Source organism: Pogoniulus pusillus, chromosome 11 (genome assembly GCF_015220805.1).
Source record: "Pogoniulus pusillus isolate bPogPus1 chromosome 11, bPogPus1.pri, whole genome shotgun sequence".
Taxonomy (NCBI): Eukaryota; Metazoa; Chordata; class Aves; order Piciformes; family Lybiidae; genus Pogoniulus; species Pogoniulus pusillus.
In genome coordinates this window covers 21,690,143-21,711,456 of record NC_087274.1, presented here as the reverse complement: position 1 = coordinate 21,711,456, position 21,314 = coordinate 21,690,143, and the positions used below count along the sequence as shown (strand labels likewise).

Sequence of the window (21,314 nt, the reverse complement as noted above, 5' to 3'; positions counted from 1 at the left end):
GCCCTATCTCGTATTCAGCATGGAGCACTTAGATGTTTTAAACTCACTCTTTGCTCAGAGCAAAGTAGCATTTTCTCACTACTTTCTGAAGCTGCTTCTTCCTTTTTGACATGGCTCTTTGTCTCCAAGTAGTCATCATGTGCAGATACCACTGCAGCAAAGTAAAGAAATACATCCCAGAGTATCATTTCATATAGGCAATAAAGTTGCTAATGGCTGCTGTAGCAGAGACACTTACAACACTTTGCATGAAGTGTGCTGGTAGGAAGCACAGAGCTAACGCAGCGACGCAGGCTAAGGTACAGACTGGGAACACAGGGCTATGAGAGTCACAAAACCTGCAACATTTATAATCTGATAAGTGACACATTCATTGATATACTGTCAACTCTGATAATCTAAAGAGAATCAGAAGTTATTTTCTTTATCTAGGTACAAAATAGCAGAAGTAAGGCTTGCAGGATTTTCCTAAGATATAGTATGTCATGGCTTCTTGGAAGCAAGGCCATGCAGATAGTTGTCTCCTTGTGAAGTTGATGAATGTCTCAAAATACAAACGTGTAGTTTTTTTCAAGTTAAATGAAGATGCATAATTTCCAATCACATTTTTGGATGAGCAACAATAGTCTATATCACAGTGAGTTTACTCTTTTAGTCTATGAAAAGAAATCTGAGGACCAGCAAACTGTTATGTGAGGATCAGTCTCCCCTTCCTCTCCCTAGCATATTCCATGCCTCTGCCACCAGACGAGAATCCAAGCACTCAGCAGGGGAGGCTGGTCCGTAGAGGAGCCACAGAGGAGCTGGGCAATGGACTCCCCCACCAACAGACGTGCCATCTCTGCATGGCAAAGTTAGTCAACCTCACCAGTTTCCCGTGTGGCACATGTGCCCTCCTACCCTGCTTGTAGCTGGGTGATGTGGGTGCAGGCATACAGCCTCTCCACTTGCCTGGCTACCCTCCTGTCTGGCTCTCTGCCTGTAGCATGCCAGATTCCAGCTCCCAGAACCACTCTCTAGGGCCAGGCTGTGCAGGAAAGCATCATTTCTTGACACTGCTCTAATGCTGGAAGAGAGACCAGCCAGGCAGAACTGATGGAGTCTAAAGATAGCTTGACACCAGCTTCTGCTGAGAGTCTTGCTCAGCCACAGAGTGTGCAGCCAGGGTGTGATCCCACACTTGGGCCACTCTCTGTAAATAGGGCAGCAACATCAAAGCTATTTTTCTCACTCCCAGCTGTTTGTGGAATCTTGTTCTGTGTTTATGGATTGCCCAGCTCAGTGGGCAGTGATGCCTGCCAAGGTCCCCAGGGCTGGTGCAAGCTGGTGCTGCCAGTGGCCTGTGCCTGCCTCTGCAGGGGCTTTTCTGGGATACAGGTGACTCCATTTTGTGCCTCAGGACAGTACCCAAGAGCAAGGAAAAGAAATCCTCCCCCCTCATGAACAAATTTTAACCCAATATGGCACACACCAGATTGAGTTTTGGGTGATACATTTATTTCCATTCTGGTGACCTCTACCCTAGAAAGCAAGGTCTGAGCTTTCAGTAATTCAGGTTTACTTGTGTTAGAGATGTGAGCTGGGCAGATTCCAGCAGAATGGTTAAGTTTGGTCATTCTCAGAGAGTCTTGGCTGAGCTGAAAGGTGTAGTTTCTAATCAGCATACTAGGAATAGCAATATACCAGTAAATTGGTGGAAGACTCCTGGGACATTAATGGAATGTCAGTAGCTGTATTCATTTAGTAAAGCTGTATATTTTACATTCAAAAAGATCCTTTGTTAGCAGCAATAAAGTTTGTGTTGTCAATTCCATAAAATAACATCTAAGTGTCTGCATTTCTAATAAAGCCCTCGTACTACTGAACAGCTGTGAATCCTTCCATACCGAGGGCATTTGTGTGTCCTTCTCTTTTAAAAGACAATGCTGATACGGGGGACAATGCCCATTAAATGTAAAAGAAAGCCTTATGTGGTGTGAGTTTCCCATTTCAATGACAAGATGATAAAAATAAACTGTCAGGAAATTTGGAAGTATAATGTCTCTGAGGCAAGAGACACCTTTTGTGGAACACAGGAGTTTTGAAAATGAGCATTAAGTGGCAGAGTCTACCCTTTGATGGTACTTTTGAACTGGGCTTGCCTATGGATATCCAGCCATTAAAGGATATTCAGTAGAGCTCTGATCTTGATAGCAACTGTTAGATACCTGTGAAATACAAAGTGTCTCACAGCAGCTCTAAGGCAGTGAAGAAAAGGAGCTCAGGTTGAAGCTGCAGCATCAGAGTTTTTAAACTGCAACCTCACTGCTCTGACAATGCATTTAATTTTGATGTGTGAACATGGCACCACGAGGTCTCTTATCAACATGATCCCTATGCTAAGTGGAAGTTTAGAAAACTTCAAAGCAGGCTGATAAATTTCCATAAAAGGGTTGCCAGCCTGTAATCAGATGGCCAAGAGTTCCCAGTTGCACCAAAGATAAAAACTGATGATATTCATTTGTCCTCATTTGAACTGAGCAGTCCTACTGAAATCTTCAGTGCCCATATGTATTAATATCAGACCTTTGTCTGCAAGAGATGTTTTTCTGCCAGTCCACAAGTTTAGGGATTTTCTTAATTTCTGCTTCAAAGAGTGAAAATGAAAAGAGCAGAACATAAAGCAAAAACTCAAAAGAATCCATGCCACTTAGATTGGAGTTATTTTGATTTGGCAAGCCATATTCTGCATTTGGCCTTTACATGACTTTCTCAAAGTCATAGTCTGCTGTTTCCTCTTCTAAAATTCAAAGGCAGTGCCTGCTCTTGAGATACCATGCTCATATCCAGTTGCTTTTAAAGCAACTCTGCAAAAAATACTCTATAATTTTTCCAAATTTGGAAACTGAACATTTGTTTTATGACTTATTCCCACCAGGAAGGATCCAAATCAAAGCCCTCCTCCCATCTCAATTTTGTGTTCTTTTCCTTTTCCATGGCTGCATCACTAGCACAGGCAGCTGCAAGCCTCAAAACACAGACACTTAATGTAACTGTATTTTTTAAGCTGGAAAGGTTTTACACCATAGGAGAGCTAATTAAAGTCATTTTGCAGTGAAGAAAAAAGTCACAGAAACATCCAATTTAACTAAGGAGATGGAGAAAATGTAAAATCAACAACAAAAAAAGAAGCTTGTTCTAAACTTCCTTTATAGAGAAATTACCAGTAAGGTTCAGAAGTTTTCTGTAATCTCACCTGGTTGGTCTTTTCTTGCCCCTTGATTTATTAATTACAGGCCAGAAAGCCCCACTATGACATCTTGCTCATCTTAAGATAGTCATCATTTGTCTTCAACTAACAGGGATTTTTTTTCCCTTTTGGGGTATTTGTTTGTTGTTGGGTCTTTTCTTTTCTTTTCTTTTCTTTTCTTTTCTTTTCTTTTCTTTTCTTTTCTTTTCTTTTCTTTTCTTTTCTTTTCTTTTCTTTTCTTTTCTTTTCTTTTCTTTTCTTTTCTTTTCTTTTCTTTTCTTTTCTTTTCTTTTCTTTTCTTTCCTTTCCTTTCCTTTCCTTTCCTTTCCTTTCCTTTCCTTTTCTTTCCTTTCCTTTCCTTTCCTTTCCTTTTCTTTTCTGTTCTTTTCATGAAAATCTGTTTCAGAAAGCCCTTCACCTTAACAGGAGGACACTTATAAATGAAGGATCCATCTTCATCCTCAGCAGGTTGCTGCTGCCTACCCCCTGGTAGAAACACATACCTTTGTCCCAGCTTCCACACCCAGCCCAGAGAAGCTGAAGCTCCATGCCAGGCAGAACCCAAGAAGTGCTGTGTCTATAGTGGCATTGCATAGCACCTGCCCTGCAGCACCTGGGGATGAGATGGGATTACTTTGGCCAGGCACAGCACCGGGCAGGTGCAATTGCTGCTCCTCCTGCTCTAATGTGAGCTCAGGTAACGCCTCAATCTTGGACTGCTGGTACAGCAGACTCTGCAGTTCCTATAGAAGTGGTTTAAGTCCCATGTAGTGGTTCGATTCTTACAACAGTTTACTTAAAAGCTTTATTTTTAACAGCTCTGAGAGAAGGATGAAAGCCAAGCAGTGGAGCCTCTAGCATTTTCTCCTGCTTCCTTTCTGTACTGACACAAAGAGATGAAGAAGGCATTTGTGCAAAGTCGTGAGACTCAAGTATAAAAATAAAATTTACATTTATCGTATTCGGAGGCAGCCAAGGAAAGCTGACCTCATGGTATGAGCTGTAAGAAAGCTCAGCAGGGAGAAATTAAAATAATTAGTGGCAATTACTTCCAAAATTATTGTACTGAATAGGACAGTGCCTAATAACGAGAGGTCGCAGTTACCAAAGCTCCCTTCTGTATGTTCATTTGTCTTCCTGGTATTGTACTCATTTCTGTTGTCCTCTTGCACAGAACCACTTTCCTTTCCCTTTTATAAGAAGCTTACGACAAACAAGGCTTCAACATGTTCAGAGCAGCAGTTTGTGCTTTCTGAGGGCTTTGAGTAATATGGGCATTGCTTTCAGACCTCCTGTAAAGGCAACTTCACTGCATCTCAGCTGCATTGTCATTCACTTTGTCATGATAAAAGGAAATGCAGCTAAGAGGTGAGCAAAACTGAGTTGATTTAGATTTTCACCCATGTAAATGGAGCATGAATCAAACTTTCCATTTTTCTCCAGGCACTCAGGCTTTGCATACTGTAGGGAGTTTATCAGTGGATTTTGCTATTGCAGCTAATTTGAGCTACTGATGGAGCTAATATAGTTATGACAACAAGAAACCTTTTAACTGTCACCACAGTATAAGAAACACTTGCACACAGGAATATCCACATAAGTATTTTTAATCAAACTATCTGTCCTGATAAAGCTAATATATACCTTTTGAGGTCTTAAAGCTTGAAACTAAGAGGGCCTTGAGAGGTCACCTGCACCATCTGCTTACTCTGATACATTTCTACAGATAGATGACAATGGGTCTCTAAAACTCTGCAATTTGTAATATTGGCCTGAGGGCAAATCAGCACAGAGGCATTGTGTTACTTTCAAATTCTTAATAAATTTTAAAAAAATAAAAAGCCATTTTAGGCCAACCCTTTTCTCCTTAATCAAAAATGTTTTCTTTCAGCACAAGGATGAAAGTAAACTTCAAAAAAAACCAAAAACCATTAAAATGATAAATTACATTATTCTATCCCAGAAATTTCATAAAGCATTATATCAACTTTACTTAAGCCATTTTTCACAGCAGGATTGCATTCAAATCAATATTGTCTTGAAGGACATTTCAGTTTAAACATCACAGCATTTTCCAGAGGACAAGTATTAAATAAAGTGTTGAACATTACTGGGTTTGCTTTAGCTAAAAGTGAGCATAGCATCAAAAAAAAACCAAACCAAAATGAGCATAGTATTTTACATTGTTTATAATCTAGAGATACCAACAAAGATAAAAAATATAATTTAGAAGTCCAATGCAAGCTCTTTCAAAGCAAACTAAATATCTGATGTGGTCTAGACAGAGAGCAAACTTCTTCCCTTTCTTCAGAGGACAGACAGAAGCTCTCTTATAAATCACAGAACGGTACAGCTTGGAAGGGACCTCTGGAAATCATCTAGGCCAACCCTCCTGCTAACCTGCTAACACAGGTTCGCCTAGATCAGCTTGCATGGGAATGTGTCCAGACAGGCTTTGAGTACTCCACAACCAATCTGGGCAGCCTCTTCTAGTGCTCCAGCACCCTCTCAGGGAAGATGTTTTTCCTTAAGTTTAAGTGAAACCTTCTATGTTCTTGTTTGTACCTGTTGCCCTTTGTCCTGCCACTGGCCACCACAGGAAAGAGCCCAGTCCCATTCTGTTGACCTCTATACTTTAGAATCAGATATGCCAGATGAATCACCCTCCTCCTGGAGGCTACAGCTTCTACCAGAGGGATGACAGAGCAGTGTCAGACCACTGTAATTTACTTCAGGAAAAATGACTTAAGATAGCTTAGGTGACTTTAGGTGGAAAATTATGTGGAACAGTAATTACCACTGAATACAGTGATGAGTACACAAGAACAGCAACCTTTTCTATCCACATATTTCTACCAAAATGGACATCTCTCCATAGCTTCAGCATCTGAGCCAAAATGCACTCAAGTCAACATGATTTCTGGACTTAAAGCAGAATCTATGCTCTTTTTGCCTAGGAGATAATGCTTCCCATAGCATTTCTTTATCACCCACTGGTATAGATATTTTTCTGTTTCCCAGTCACACTTTTTTAGTTCAGTAACCCAGACTGAAAGCGATAAAGTCAACATTGCGTGTCTGAATCAGTACTACAGAAAACAAATGTCACTCTGCTGCTTCTGCCACTTCAGCACCACTCCAAAGGTCACTAATTCCTTGAGAAGATGCCATAAATAGCCTGCCTCTCATACAGAAATATTCTGCCAACACTTTAACTCAGAGTCACCTTATATTTTCACCTTCAGCCATCAATACTTTTTGGCAGCCCTTTGCTAGAACACACTTCCCATCTTAACACCTTATTAATTCCATGGCTGTGTCTGTCCCCACACTCCCACACTAATTGCAGGACTCCCACTCAAGTTTCATTGATACCAAGAAGTATTTTCCTCTGGAACTAAGATTGGAAACTCTCTATGCAGTGATAGAGCTCCTGTTGACAGTTGTGCTTCTGTCTATTCCTCCCCAAAAGTCTACCTATATCAGCAAAACTTTTTTTGCCATGTTAGCTTAAGCTGGGTCCACACTAGTGCTTTTGTCAGTACTGAAAATGCTGCAGGGAGAAAAAAATCACATCCAAACCCAGTAGTTCAGTATCAGCAGAGCACTTCCCTGTGAGATCTGGTAGCAGTTTTGTCTCTGCTCCTCTCACATAGGCACCCGTGGCAGGAGGCACAAAAAAAGTCTCCTATGAGTATTGGTACAAATAGGGCACCTTGTAGTATCACTTGTTACACACAACAGCTTATGCACATGAGGAAACGTTCTCAGAAGAGAGAAGACTGACCCCTTTGCAGACATACCAGCTGAACTCCATTTCAACAGCAAGTGCATGCATGTGTATGAATGAAAGGGATGGAGAGAGAGAGAAAGCACAAGGGAGAAAACGTTGTCTTCAAGCCTTAGTACTCAGTGTTGCACTACTGGGATTCAGCTAGACATCACCCAGCTAGAGAAACCTCTCTCATCTGCTGCCTGGTGGAACTGCTATCAAAATAAATAAATACTGAAAGGTTGCCTTCTGCACAGGGCTGCTTTATGACCTCCTTGAGTAAAGATGACTCTACCACAGCCAGCACAGGCCTCCAAACGTTATGGAGGATGTTTTCAAAGAAATAAAATGAGCACAGTATTCCTAACACTGGAAAACATTTCTGGGCAGCATAGTAAACATTGAGGTGGAATAAGTGAAGGACTTTGCTTCAGGGAAAATACTGTGAGTAAAAGAAAAGGCAGATGAAAGCAGCTATTCAGAAATTGCATAATCAGATGAAGACATATCTTCACAATATAATACAACAAGGACATGAATCTCATGTCCTGCCCCTTGCGCAATCAAATGTGAACCTTGTTGGTTCAGAAATACAAAGGCATAGAAGGAATTAGAGGATATCTCTGCATGGACCAGGTACTTAAGACCAAATAATTATCCTCCAAAAAAGAAAGTACTGACGATGTTTCTTTGAAACGTTTTGTCCATTCTTTTCATGATCGCAAAAATTCCTGCCACTGGAAATAATCTAGGGGATAAAATTCAAGACACAAACTTTAAAAAAGTATCTTATCCAAGGGATGAATACTGTAATTATATAAAACCCACTATGGTACTTAACAACATGTAGCCTACCTGCAATCAATAGGACTAACTCAGCAGGCAGAGAGCAAAAGCTGTACCTCAAGTTCTTTTCTTACCTAAATTAAAAGGCTCGTTTTCTGGAGAATTTTCAAGGCCCTTATAAACTCCAGACTTACCCTTGAATTCTTCATTTTCTTCTGCTACAGAGCAAACTCTTTTCTTCAAATTGGTAGCTTTGAACTGTTGCCTTGATGAATGATTGCAGCACCTTAAAGCCTGCAATGAAAACAGCAGCAGTTTAGGCAGACAGCAAAATATGAGTAACAAGCAAATGCATCATGTACTTTCTTCTGTCATACTGCCCCTCCCTCATTAAAGGTCCTTTTCCACACCCTTCATCGTCATCTCATATTTACTGATTTCATCCCATATTAACTTCTTGTTTCTCTTACTTCCAGGAATACTGCTAAGGTGCAGGGTACATTTTGAGACAGCAAGATTCACAATGGAAAGATTTGTGCTAATTTCTCAAGCCTATATTAATGATTTCCTCAACCTGTATTTACATTCTTTTCTGCTGAGGCTGGTTAAAGAACTAGAAAAAGGAGTTGAACAGTGGAAAAGGCTGAATGGGCAAATCTAAAGTTCATCCCTGTACTCAGCTTTGGTATCTGAGTTTTGCCAACTCAGGGTTGCTGATTGAGTACCTAACTTGAAACTTTTCAACCAGCATTTAGTCACAGGTAAGACTTTTATTCAGTTGAGTCAGCTCTCACTCACCAAAAGATTTGAAAGAATTATGGGCTATGCTTAGAAAGCAGCATAGACATCTATTCAGAACAGACCCAATGACCCTGAACTAGGCAGCTAAGCTCTCCATGTAATACACTCAGTACTTTGGCACGGCATCTGCACCATCACTGCAGCTGCCAGTCAGTAGAAAAAGACAGAAATATGTCCAAAATCTCGTCTTCAAGGAGTTCATGACAGATGTGACATGACAGAGTTTTTCCTAATTTAGGTGGTTTTGTGTTTCCTTGGTCAGATCGAACAGAGTGGGAATGCTGTGCCACTTCCACATACCACAGTAGAAGAAAAATGGCTGTAACAGGTGACCTAGCTAAGAGATGAAAGATGAAAGGATGCTGAAGACCTGTGCTCCAGTTTTTTACCTCAAAATTTTGTATATGTTGCACAAAGAAGCCTTGGAGCAGGCCACAAAGCTGTGTCTCCCTTCACCTAAACAAATGATAGTCTTATTGGGCAAGAGAATCCTGTTGAGGCTTGCTTTTTCCCTGGTTCCATAACTGCTGAATTCTTCTTTGGGCAGTGGCACAGCTTCAGAACCAGGTGTGGATGGTGCCTGTGCCATAGAGTTGTTCATAGACTAATCATCTTGAGGTGGTAGCAGCTAGAGTCCAAGGAGGGACCATCAAAGTTGTGCAAACATTGCTGACATTTCCCCAACTCATGTAAGTGCTTCTGAGAACCCAGCCCCAGCCCTCGAAAACTGACCCAGAGATCATCAAGGAGACAGCAAAGTGCCTGGTGCATGGATTGGTGTTTTCTGAGAACTCCTGCAAAGGAAGCAGGCAGCTGCATCTGCCAGCTGCAGCTTTTCCAGACCCTGCTTTCAAGCCAGGATGAATGTTATTGTAATAATCAAGTATGCAGGCAGCAGAGACATCTGACTAAGGCCCGGTCCTGACTAGAAATGATGGGATGCATTGCTTTTTGCAGGTAGGGGATGCAATGTCAGCTGGGCTTAGAGGCAGACTCATCTCTTGCAGGCTCCTCTGAAGCGCAGTGCAGTTAGTATTGGAAGCAAACTAGTGTTCTGGTTGCACAGCAAGAGGAATGTGTCCAACTGGCAAGGAGAATAAATACTTCTCTGAGCAGGCAGTAATCAGTTAACATTACTCTAAAACAAACATTGAGAAAGCACAGCACTTTAGCAATTAAAGGTCCAAATTTGCAAAATTAATTAGTGTTTCCCACTGCATAGCACTCTACTTATGAACAGCTCTATTGTAAATGTATGATGCTCTACTATGAAAAGAGAGCATTCTTATGTTAATTATCTAATTAACTAATCTGGGCACAATTAGCAGCTGAAACCGCGCAGCATTACACTCTCTTCCTTCTTCCCTTCCGGATTCAAGATTGTGTTTAAATATGTACTTTCAAGTGGCAGGGGACCCTGGTGATAGAGCTTGCTACCACATTACCCAGACCTCAGTGCCAGCAGAAGTTCCAGTGAGCGGGCACTGAAACAGAAGAGGCAGAAATATCTTTGGCACGTTTCTTTAGGGGAGGCAGAGTCAGCTATTTAATTTCACCCTTAAAGTCAGCCTGCCCTCTAGGGAAGCCATCCTTGTCACTTCACAGAAAGTCACTGGGAAAAGCTCAGGAGTAGTCTTCTCTTTCTGTGCCCCGCTGGAAACTCAGTGCCACTGAACAAGACTTCCCTGACACCAGAATTTTCCAAAGGATGGCTCAGTGGCTATTTCAGAGATCCAAAACCAGAGTTCCATCCATTCTTCTCTGCTGCTAGCAGAGCTGTTGTCTTCACTGAAGTTTACTGTGGTAAGAGAAGAACTAGAGAAACTGCTTCCCTATCTCTGACAGAAACATAGCAGAGAGAAGTAGATTTGCTGAAAGCAGCCTAAATCAGCCTCGGAGGATGGCTTACACAATGCTTGAGAGTCCTGCCTCATCTTCCATTACAATGACCCTAAAACAGGGGTAGAAATGTAAAGCAAACAATGTATTTCATCATTTTTCACGTGTGTACATTTCTGCATCTGCATCTGCTTTTAAGTGGCAGGTTTATGTAGGAAATTGATTTTGTGTTCAGGAATTGACATCAAGGTATACCTGAGGGACAAGATACCATCCAGAGGTACTTGAACGGGCTTGAAAGGCATGAAGTACAACAGCACTGTGTACAAAATCCTGCACCTGGTTCTGGGTAAACACCAGGCTGGGAATGAAGGGATTGAGAGAACTCCTCTGAAGAATGACTTGTGGATTCTAGTGGATGAAAAGCTGAACATGAGCCAGCAATATATCTTCTGCCATGTACTGTGTACATCAGCTCTTATTTCAGACCCTCTCTTACTACATATGTTACTTCACTCACAGAGGCAAACCCTGTGAATGATGTACTTCTGCCATAGTAACTAGCCTTGGAAAGAATTCACCACACTATAGATCCTTGTGGAAGGTGGCTTCCAGAGCTGGGCACCTACTTTATTCTATTAATAACTTTTGCCAAAATGAACCATCATCTTTGGCTGTTAAACAATGACTCGTTAATTAGCCACAAAAATCATTGCACTTAATAACCTCTAAAAGCCACAACAGAATAAGCTACTTTGACCATGTAAAATTCCCCCACATCAAGAATTAACCATGATAGGATGACAAAGAGCAGTGCTTCCTTTACTGTGGGATAAACCAGCACACTGAATATATGTTAGCAGATGCTACCACCTTTCCATGGGTTTTATTTAAGCCTTGATGATTTGTATAAACCTTTAAGAATCCTTCTGAAACTCTCCTGCTGTCCCAGAAATGACACCTCATGACAGCAAAGTGTGCTGCATACCTCTACTACACTATTCCTAAGACAAAATATTTGGGTTTATAGAGCCTTTTGTTACAAGTTGTAATGAGCATTGACACCTACCAGTTCTCCAGTTACATACAGAGGGCAAAGAAATCTCTTGCCTCAGCTCTGCCAGTAAACTATCACTTCAGATGCCGGTTCTTGCACAATGCAACAGGGTCCAAATATGCATGATGATCTCCAAACACTATGTGAGTCATAGAACCACAGAATGTCAGGGGCTGGAAGAGATCTCAAAAAGATCATCCAGTCCAGTCCAACCTGCCTGCCAGAGCAGGATCACCTAGCGTAGATGGCACAGGAATGCATTCAGGCAGGTTTTGAGTATCTCCAGAGAGGGAAACCCTACAACTCTCCTGGGCAGCCTGTTCCAGTGTTCTGTCACCCTCACAGTGAAAAAATGTTTCCCCGTGTTTCCATGGAACTTTCTATGCCTCAGCTTCCACCCATTGCACCCTGTCCTGTCACTGGGCATCACCAAGCAGAGCCTGGCTCCCTCCTCTTGGCACTCACTCTTTGCATCTTTATAAACATGAATGAGGTCACTCATCAGTACCCTCCTCTCCAAGCTAAAAAGTCCCAGATCCCTCAGGCTCTCCTCCTAAGGAAGATGTTTCACTCCATTTTTTTTCTCTGCTTTGGACTCTCTCAAGTATTTCCCTGAGGTCCTTCTTGAACTGAGGGGTTCAGAATTTGACACAATATGCCAGGGCAGAGTAGACGAGGAGGAAAACCTCTCCTAACCCACTAATCACAGCCCTTCTAATCCACCCCAGAATGGCATTGACCTTCTTGGCCATGAGAGCATGCTGCTGGTTCACGGTCAACTTTCCATTCACCCCCAGGTCCTTTTCACCTACACATAAGGAGTAACTGTATCAAGAATGCTGAAGAATACTTCATAAAATGCTTTGATTTCAGGGAAATTATCACTTTTGGGGGAAGAAAACACAGACACAGGTGCCTTAGAGGAAAAAACCCAAAATTTCAGTCCTTCATACAAGAATTTGCCAGACTGAGTTTCCAAGGTAGAGGCACTAATATAGAGTTGTATGCCTTAGAATGGAATTGCAAGGACACAAGGGCATCCATAAGGCCTTTGTTTACAGACAGAAAGCCTAATTTTTGTCTGGAAACAGTCACTGCAGAATTTATTTCTTATCCATGCAATTATGGAAAGCATGTAGGGAACAGCAGACTGTGACTTACATCACAAATTGCTATTAAGCAACAATGTTTGAATTTTGCTGTGCAGAGTGCAAACTTTTTTCATCAAGCCAGAGGAAGAAATATTTATCAGATATACATAAAAGGTACTTGTGGCATGCTTCTGGATATCCTCTAGCTGGTAAAAAAGACACCAAGCAGAGTTAACCAGACACAAGATTTTCTGGTTTACTTCTTGAACAAGAGTCTTGATATATTTTTTGGTAAAGAACTTGGTGAACTAAGCCATGAAAGTACTGAAATCCATCCTCTTTTGGGACATCTAAGTGTTTCCAAATCCCTTACATTAACATAGCAATAGAACTTGTTACAAATATCACTAGTTTGTGCCAGAAGTTTATAACAAGGTGCTGGCTGGCTACCAAACCACTAACCCTCTAGGACTGGTTTAGGGACAGTTCACTGCGTTATTTAATGAGACTCTTCTATGGCCTGGAAGACCTATTTCACAAGGCAGATTGCTCACTCAGGGATGGAGCTTGGCAGCTCTACAGGCAGAGAAGGACCCCACCCAGGCCAGCTATGCTGAGCCCAGACTATCATCCCAGCCATCGACTCTCCTCTTTGGCTCAGATTTCCACAAACTGCATTCATAGCCTCTGTTTCAAAATATAGGCAAACGATGTGCAGACATCACCCTTTGCACAGGGCCCTGCTCCCATTCACCAAGCAATTATAAAGAGCAGAAGCTGTGGTTTAGTGGTAAAACTGAACTCCTGCTAATGCTCACTGATACTTCATTTCAAAGTTTGGGGTTTGGTCTTTTTCTAAGAGGAAGATCAACACCACACTTTCCTCCCCCATACCATCTTTCATCCTAAAATAAATCCCAGTTTAAACAGATTTGAAGACTCTGAGGAGACCTAATAGCAGCCTTCCGGTACCTGAAGGCTCCAAGGTGAACTCATTTTGGCCTTTCAGTATCTAAGGGGGCCTACAAAAAAAGCTGGGGAGGGACTTTTTAGGGTGTTAGGTAGTGAGAGGACTAGGGGCAACAGAACAAAGCTAGAAATGGGTAGATTCAGATTGGACGTTAGGAGGAAGCTCTTCACCATGAGGGTGGTGAGAGCCTGGAATGGGCTGCCCAGGGAGGTGGTTGAGGCCCCATTGCTGGAGGTGTTTAAGGCCAGGCTGGATGAGGCTGTGGGCAGCCTGATCTAGGGCAGGGTGTCCCTGCCCATGGCAGGGGGGTTGGCACTAGATGATCCTTGTGGTCCCTTCCAGCCCTGACTGACTGATGCTATGATTCTGTGCCTCTATGATTCTATGAAGGCGGCCTACAGAGAGGCTGTTTGCAAAGGCCTGCAGTGACAGGATGAGGGACAATGGTTTGAAATTAAAGAAGAGTAGATTGGAGTTGGATGTTAGGAACAAGTTCTTTACCTTGTGGGTAGTGGAACACTGGAACAGGTTGCCAGGGAGGTAGTTGAGGCCCCATGCTTGGAGATACTCACGGTCAGGACTGACCACACTCTGGGCCGCCTGCCCTCATGGAGGATGTCCCTGCGCACTGCAGGGGGGGTGGACTGGGAGGCCTTCGGAGGTTCCTTCCAACTTAAACCATCCTATGGCTCTATACATTTAAAGTAACTTTTTTCCCCCCAATCTGCCCCTGAGCCACGGGAATACAGAAGCACTGTGGTGCAACGTGCAGACCACCACTGCTTTTTAACTGAGGCTGGGAAGCAGTAAGTATTGGGTTTACCTGGAAATACAAAGGTCATAAAAACAGCTGGAACGTTGGGTTAATTAAATACACCCTCTCTGACATAGGAAGGTTATTATTAAGTCCAAGCAATCAGGTTCCTCTTTTCAGATCATTCCAGTAGAGCAGGTTTTTGTATAAAAAGGCAGTGGTACCTTTTGCATTTGAAAAACTTGAAATTTCAAGTGTTCAGATTCTTACAAGGATCATGAACATGAGCCAGCAGTGTGCCAAGGGGACAACGGGGAGGTCTCATTCTGCCCCTGTACTCAGCACTGGTTAGGCCACACCTTGAGTTCTGTGTCCAGTTCTGGGCCACTCAATTTAAGAAAGATGTTGAGCTGCTTGAACGTGTCCAGAGAAGGGCACCAAGGCTGGAGCACAGCCCTACGAGAAGCAGCTGAAGGAGTTCAGGGTGTTCAGCCTGGAGAAGAGGAGGCTCAGGGGAGACCTCATTGCTGTCTACAATTACTTGAAAGAAGGTTGTAACCAGGCAGGGGTTGGTCTTTTCTGCCGGGCACCCAATGACAGAACAAGAGGACACAGTCTCAAACTGCGCCAGGGCAGGTTTAGGCTGGATCCCTGAAGGTGTTTAAGAAGAGGCTGGGTGAGGCACTTAGTGCCACAGTTCAGTTAATTAGAAGGGTTAGGTGGCAGGTTGGACTCGATCTTAGAAGTCTTTTCCAACATGGTTAGTTCTGTGAGTCTGTGAAGGTACTTCTGGGCTCAAAGGAGATCTGCATGCTGATTCTTCACACAACTACTGCCTCATTTGGCATGGGGCACGTAGGCTGCATGAGGCTGTGCCAACGACATTTTTCTTTTCACTTTTTCAGTTGTACTGCCCAGTAACTCTGTCCTGAGGTAAAGAGCAGAAGTACTGCTAAGGAGACATCTGTCAGTGGCAGTCACAGAATCACACAATCATTAAGGCTAAAAAAGTCCTCTAAGATCATCAAGCTCAACCATCGAGAGTGATACAGAAGTTCGTGGAGCACCCATTTCTGGAATTTTTTTTCATTCCTTTCTGTCTTTATGTCCAAACTAAAATAAATAAATAAAACTCTAAGAGAATAATGAAGTCTCTCTTACCCAGCTCAGTCAGTGTCTCCAATGAGCTGGAAATAGTTAAATTGATATTTACACAATTCAACCCAACTCCCAACCTACCATCACCCAAAGAAAACGTCCCCTTACAAAAGAGGGGAAGTTTATCTAGCTGCAGTCTAGGATTACTTCAGTTCAGCCCTGAGGCAATAGAGATGCTAATTACATGATGCACCTACCATACATCTTTGAATTCTCTGTAAAACAATCCCTGAGAAAAGACAGCTGACACACTTCCTTATCCCTTGGTATGAAATTCAGCTTTTGGTGTGTTTGGCAACAAGTTCTTTCATGGATTTACCCAGGTCTGTAGAAGTCTTTCATTCCTTTACTAAATGCCAGTTAGCCTACATGCTTCTCCATTACCTGACATTTGTGGATCCTACAGATACACATCCTAGGAAGTGTATGACCACAGAATCACCTTCTTCACTCATTGCAAGTGCACTTATGAAACTAAGTAATCACTGTTCCCTAGAGCAAACTCACAAGTAAACCAATGCAGGGTAGTAATGCCAAAGTACCTCTGGTCTCTTAATCCTGTTTTACTCAAGAGAGACAAGAAATTTAAATATGAGCCTGGAAATAAAAGTTCATCATTCCACTGGCTACTAGAAAAATGTGGATTCACCAGAGCTGCCATATTTATGTCACATTATAACTTTACCTGCTGTCTACCACACACTGCTTGTTCCATGGGCAACTCTGCCTCTCTATCACCGGCCTCAACATTTCTTCTTATTGATTGGTGAAACAATGGCAGCAGCAGCTGAAGATTACATTGACTGAGGTTTGATTTAAGTACACTTTTACACAGATGACTGTCTCCAAAGGAGGCAAAGGAGAGATTCACATTAGGAAAGCTTCCTGTACTATTACTCTGGGGGGGGGGGTGGGGGGAAGGAAGGAAGGAAGGAAGGAAGGAAGGAAGGAAGGAAGGAAGGAAGGAAGGAAGGAAGGAAGGAAGGAAGGAAGGAAGGAAGGAAGGAAGGAAGGAAGGAAGGGAGGGAGGGAGGGTGTAGTAGCATAGAAAGAATTTGGGGATGTTTAACAAAGGAACTATTTCGTTATTTTGTTTCAAACTCCAAGATAATACTGCATTATAATTATATTCCAGGTAGCAGAATTTTTACAGTATTTGAAAAGAAATTTTTTTTTTCCAAAGGAACACTTGGCTCCATCCTCAATTTCCTTCACCAACAGAAAGCACATTTGCTAAGTGTTTATTTAAAAAGTAGGTAACAGTAATACAGCTGGATAAAGGAGACCATCAACATATAGAAGGCTTGATAAAAAAAGTCACTCCTACTGTTACAGATGGGATAGCTAATCTGGGAAACTACTGTATGATAAAGCTCTAAGGAAAGGCCATGTTAGGCAACTGGAGAAATCACACAGAATGATGAACACCGACACAAACCTCAGCTGTATTCCAAAGGAGTCTGTTAAAAACGACACAAGCTCACTCACACTTTGAAATCTAATCATTTGGTTCATTCCCTCCATTCTATTTCAGCCAGGATATCTGTAAGGCATTTACCCACCGTTAAATTGGTAACTTTCTTTGAGCAAAATTGATCACAGTCATGACTACTACTTTTATCATTCAAGGACCAAGTAATTGTGTATTATCCTATGCTTTATGAGTTGAATTTTGTTTTCTGGTTCTCTCTGCTTTTCGTCTGCTGTCATTCCTTTTCCTAGGGATATATTTTGCCACTTGGGAAGTTCTGAGAAGATAAAACACTGCGTGATTAAAAATTCTTAACTGTTCAAAGCAAATGTGTTTGCATTTGTGGAGACTCTGTATTTATTTTCTATCTCCCCAGAAAAGCTCCCAGCTTTTTTCTTTCTAGCTCATCTCTGACACTTCATTTGTAACATACTAGAGGCTTCCAAAGACAGATATAACACGAAAAGAAAAAGGGAGAGAGAAAACGCTGAGTTCATCACCATAAATTATTGATGTTTTTTCTACTTAACTTATTCATCAGGAGTCATTGCTAATGAGGTGTGGATTTTAGCTTTAAATTTGCTATGTAGCACTGCAGGCATTCAATTTGAAGCACTGCATTAAAGAGGATTTCTCTCATTGTGTGTCTCCAGATCTTTCTGGTTCCATTTTCCGCACTAGGTCTCAGCAACTGTGACTTGGCAGGCACTGGTGATATTTATCCACAGCACAGAATGCAATAGGAAATAAAAAGATAGGAATATTTTTATTATGTAACTGATAGGACACAGAAACATATGCTGTGTGATTGCTCTGGAATTAGTTGATTTATTTAAAGAGTTAATTGACCCATTGTATTCCTATGGGGTAAACTGAAATTCAGATGAATTGCAGTGATCCAGTGTCTGGGAGCATCAGGAAATCTGCCAAACATATTACTGAATTTCCATCTTCCAGTTTTGTAATGACATTAAACTAGGGTCAGATGCTGCTCTCATTGTCATTTTTGATGCTGGATTCCCATTGCCTTCAACAGGAACAGAAGCCAGTTCACAGGCTAGGGTCAATACTGGGATAGTTTCAGTTAAACAGCCAAACAAAAAGTGGGAGGAAAGTGGAAGTGAACTTGCTTGGTTTTTTGCCCAGAGAAGTTTTCACCAAAGCACGCTAAAAAATTTAAACAGCATGACAAATTTATTCATTTTGGGGTTTTCCCAGATGGCTCCAGCAATGGACTGAGCACCTAAAGTGAAACTTGTGAGAGCTTTATTGACGTTTGTGGGAGGATCAGGCATGAACCAGTGCCACATCTTTATGAAAACTCCATTTGTCCCACTGTGCATAAGGCTCCCCAAGACTAAATGCCACCTGCAGGACACCACATGGCACCCATATGCCTGGTCCAGAGCCTACTTCCTGTGGGAATTTGGGAAACCTGTATTGTCTGACTGCAACACAGCTTTTTATCAGTAAATTAATACTAGCAGTTCACTGCCCTAAAGATCTAGTGCAGGGATAAATACATTATAGCTTATATGATGGGTTCAAGGTCAAATGAGTAGCTATGACAGGTAGACATGAACATCCTGTTTTTTTTTTTTCATCCTAAATCAGGTAGACTAGCAATTAAAGTGGCCTTTTTCTGTTACACAGGAAAGAAGACTGGAGTGGGGTGAGGGGGGGAGAGGAAAAAAAACACACTTGAAGAGCTGCTCCTAAAATGTATTTTAATTATGAAGGGGAATTAATTTTAGATTGGCTGAGGAAAATCTCACAGGGCATCCAGCCAACCCATCCATCTTCCATCACCAAAGAATTTCAGCTTTCCAAACAGACCTGTAATATTCCACTTTCTGGGATCTTTTCTGAATACTGAGCTTATTATCTTATGACTTCTTCAATATCTGTCACTGTCATAAAAAGCAGCATATACTCCTAAGGAAATTAAATGATAAAGGAAAAATGTATTAGGCTATCTAATCACCCTTCTCCTCCCCTTTCCAGGGTTTCTTCCTGCTATATCATATTTGCCCTTCAGCCACACAAAACTCTTGTCAGCTTTATCTGCCCTCTTCCCTTTTTCCCCCCTCCATTCCCTGCCTCATTATTTCTTCAGTTTAAAATGCAAAAAAAATATCAGAATGCAACTGTCTGGGACAGTGTCAGTTCAGTGGGGACATGATGTCATTCAAACAGTACATGGTCACTGTCAGCTGACAGGGCTGAGTGCCCTTCATCTTTGACTCCTTGGACAACACAGATAGCAGAAGTCTGATGAAAACTCAATAGTAGAGGCTAACTTAAAAAAAAAAAAACTTTGGGCCTCTTTGGTGCTGTGCCCCAACGTTGGCATCAATGCTCCAGCTCAGGCCATACCTGGCCTCACTTGGAACACTGGAACCTTGTGGCTAAGGCATTAAAGAGCTTTTGCATCGAATCACACCCCTGGTTATCCACTGGTCTGGAAGATGCTCTTCAGCAGATCTCTTAACTCCAATGTTTCCTACTTTAAAATGAGGTGCCTTACATCACTGGACACTGTTATGAAGTACTAGCTTCTGACAGCAACAGTCATAGCACAGAGTCTCCCAGTACAGTCATGCTAGCTTCATATCTGGATGCCCCTATCCACCTCTGTTTCCTCTCATTTTCCACAGTACCAATATTTGCATTCTTTGGTTCAGCTCAGGCATCTCCCTGTACTCCAAACCATCTCAAACTCTACTGCTCTCTTCATCTGCACCTTTGCCTCCTGCTGTTTCAGCAGCTGCTCCGTGTGCAGCAGCACTCCAAGAGCCACCACAGCAATGGGCGGAAAGTTTGCTCTTTTTTCATTTGCAATACATCCTCCAGTGGCACAGTCCCACAGCACTCTCCTGCTGTGACTGCACTCCACCTTACTGCACTATCCCCAGGAACTTCTGCACATTGTTTGGGTACCCTGTGCTCAATACCTATCGTGTGTTCTAATGGAAAATGGTTTGAAGCATGTAAATTATAAGATTACTGAATGTAATACTGAGATTACTTGAGAGGTTGAGAACTTGAGAGGTTCAACTAATCTTTATTCAACATATCTTCAAAAATATATTTAAAACTTCAGCAACTGCAGCTACCAACAGCAACAGGAAAAATGAAAGAAACTGAAACCATCAGCATGCTTTCTAACTGAGAGAATAATGTCACTTTGAAATAGTACTGTGCAGAGAGATTTTTCCTTTACTGGAAAAGATGATTGGATTGTAGAGGGGAAAAAAAAAAAAGAGAGAGAACAAACACTTGAAAAAGAAAATAAGACTGACCACATCATCACACACACATACACACAAAATAAATCACCAAGAAGTAGAATTTTAAATACCTTCCCAAAAATTGCAATAAACGACCTACCAAATGTTGAGACAAACTAGACCAGCTCCAGCTGTGGAGTGGTTTCTGACTGCTGCCAGCTGAGGGTCTGACCCAGAATATCTCAGCTTCCTGATATAATTTGACTAGAAAAGGATAGATTATCCAGTCCTGCTCAATAATACCTGAAATCCTTCACAGGGGTTATAGGAAACCCCATCTGAGAAAAAATATGAGATGTAGAAGGTGCAAATTAGTGGGGGAGGATCCTTCACTTTTCTCCTCTTGCAACACAAGGCTGCTGATGTGCTTCATAACCCAGAAAGGAGAAAACACTTTTCCCATCACCTACACAGCACACCTGCTGCCAATGGCTGGCTCCGGGGCAGATGAGATGCACATCAGCTTTGAGCTCTCACATCACTCTGATGCAAGCAAGATGGAAAATGTCTGGGATATTTGGGGATCATTTTCATGGATATCCTAGGCTTGGTTAAATACATATTTTTGTTAATATAGTAATTAAGTCTTTATTAAATATTTAAGAACAGTAGATTTAGGGCACAGTCATGGAGTGATTGACTGGGTTACAAAATAGTTTGCTCTGTTAGGAAGGTTTATCATTTCTCATTTCAGGGTTCTGTGCTTTTGCTGCTGCTCTTTGTTGTTGTTATTGTTTTATTTTAAAACCTATTTGCAGGGATTCTGTTCAAAGCAGAGCAACACAACTTTGATCATGCATGGCCAATCCTAAATTCCTCTAAGTTTAAATACGTTTTAATTATTTGTGGTTCTGCTCCAGAATTGTGGTCCAGCCTGCTAAGATCTGCTCATCCTCTCTTGAGAGTATTTTAATTTATTAATGTGAACAGACCTTGTAAATTCACACTTAGTGATTCTTAATTTCCCTTCTGCTCCAGACACTTCTATCTAGGGTGTCTTATTTGAAAGGTTTTATTTCGTTTTCAATCTCTGTTCATCTCATAATATTAAACTCTTGTCTTTGCTATGCAAGGATGGCTGTCAAAACAGCCAAAT

At 41.8% G+C, this 21,314-nt stretch overlaps 1 long non-coding RNA gene across 1 annotated transcript in view; it reads right to left on the bottom strand.

Annotated features, from left to right (window-relative positions):
- LOC135179515 (uncharacterized) overlaps window positions 1-21,314 on the bottom strand; it is a 313,884-nt gene that overhangs the window by 205,994 nt on the left and 86,576 nt on the right. Inside the window, exon 3 of the long non-coding RNA XR_010304023.1 lies at window positions 7,982-8,081. This is a non-coding gene — a long non-coding RNA (uncharacterized LOC135179515). The remainder of the gene's footprint in view (window positions 1-7,981; window positions 8,082-21,314) is intronic.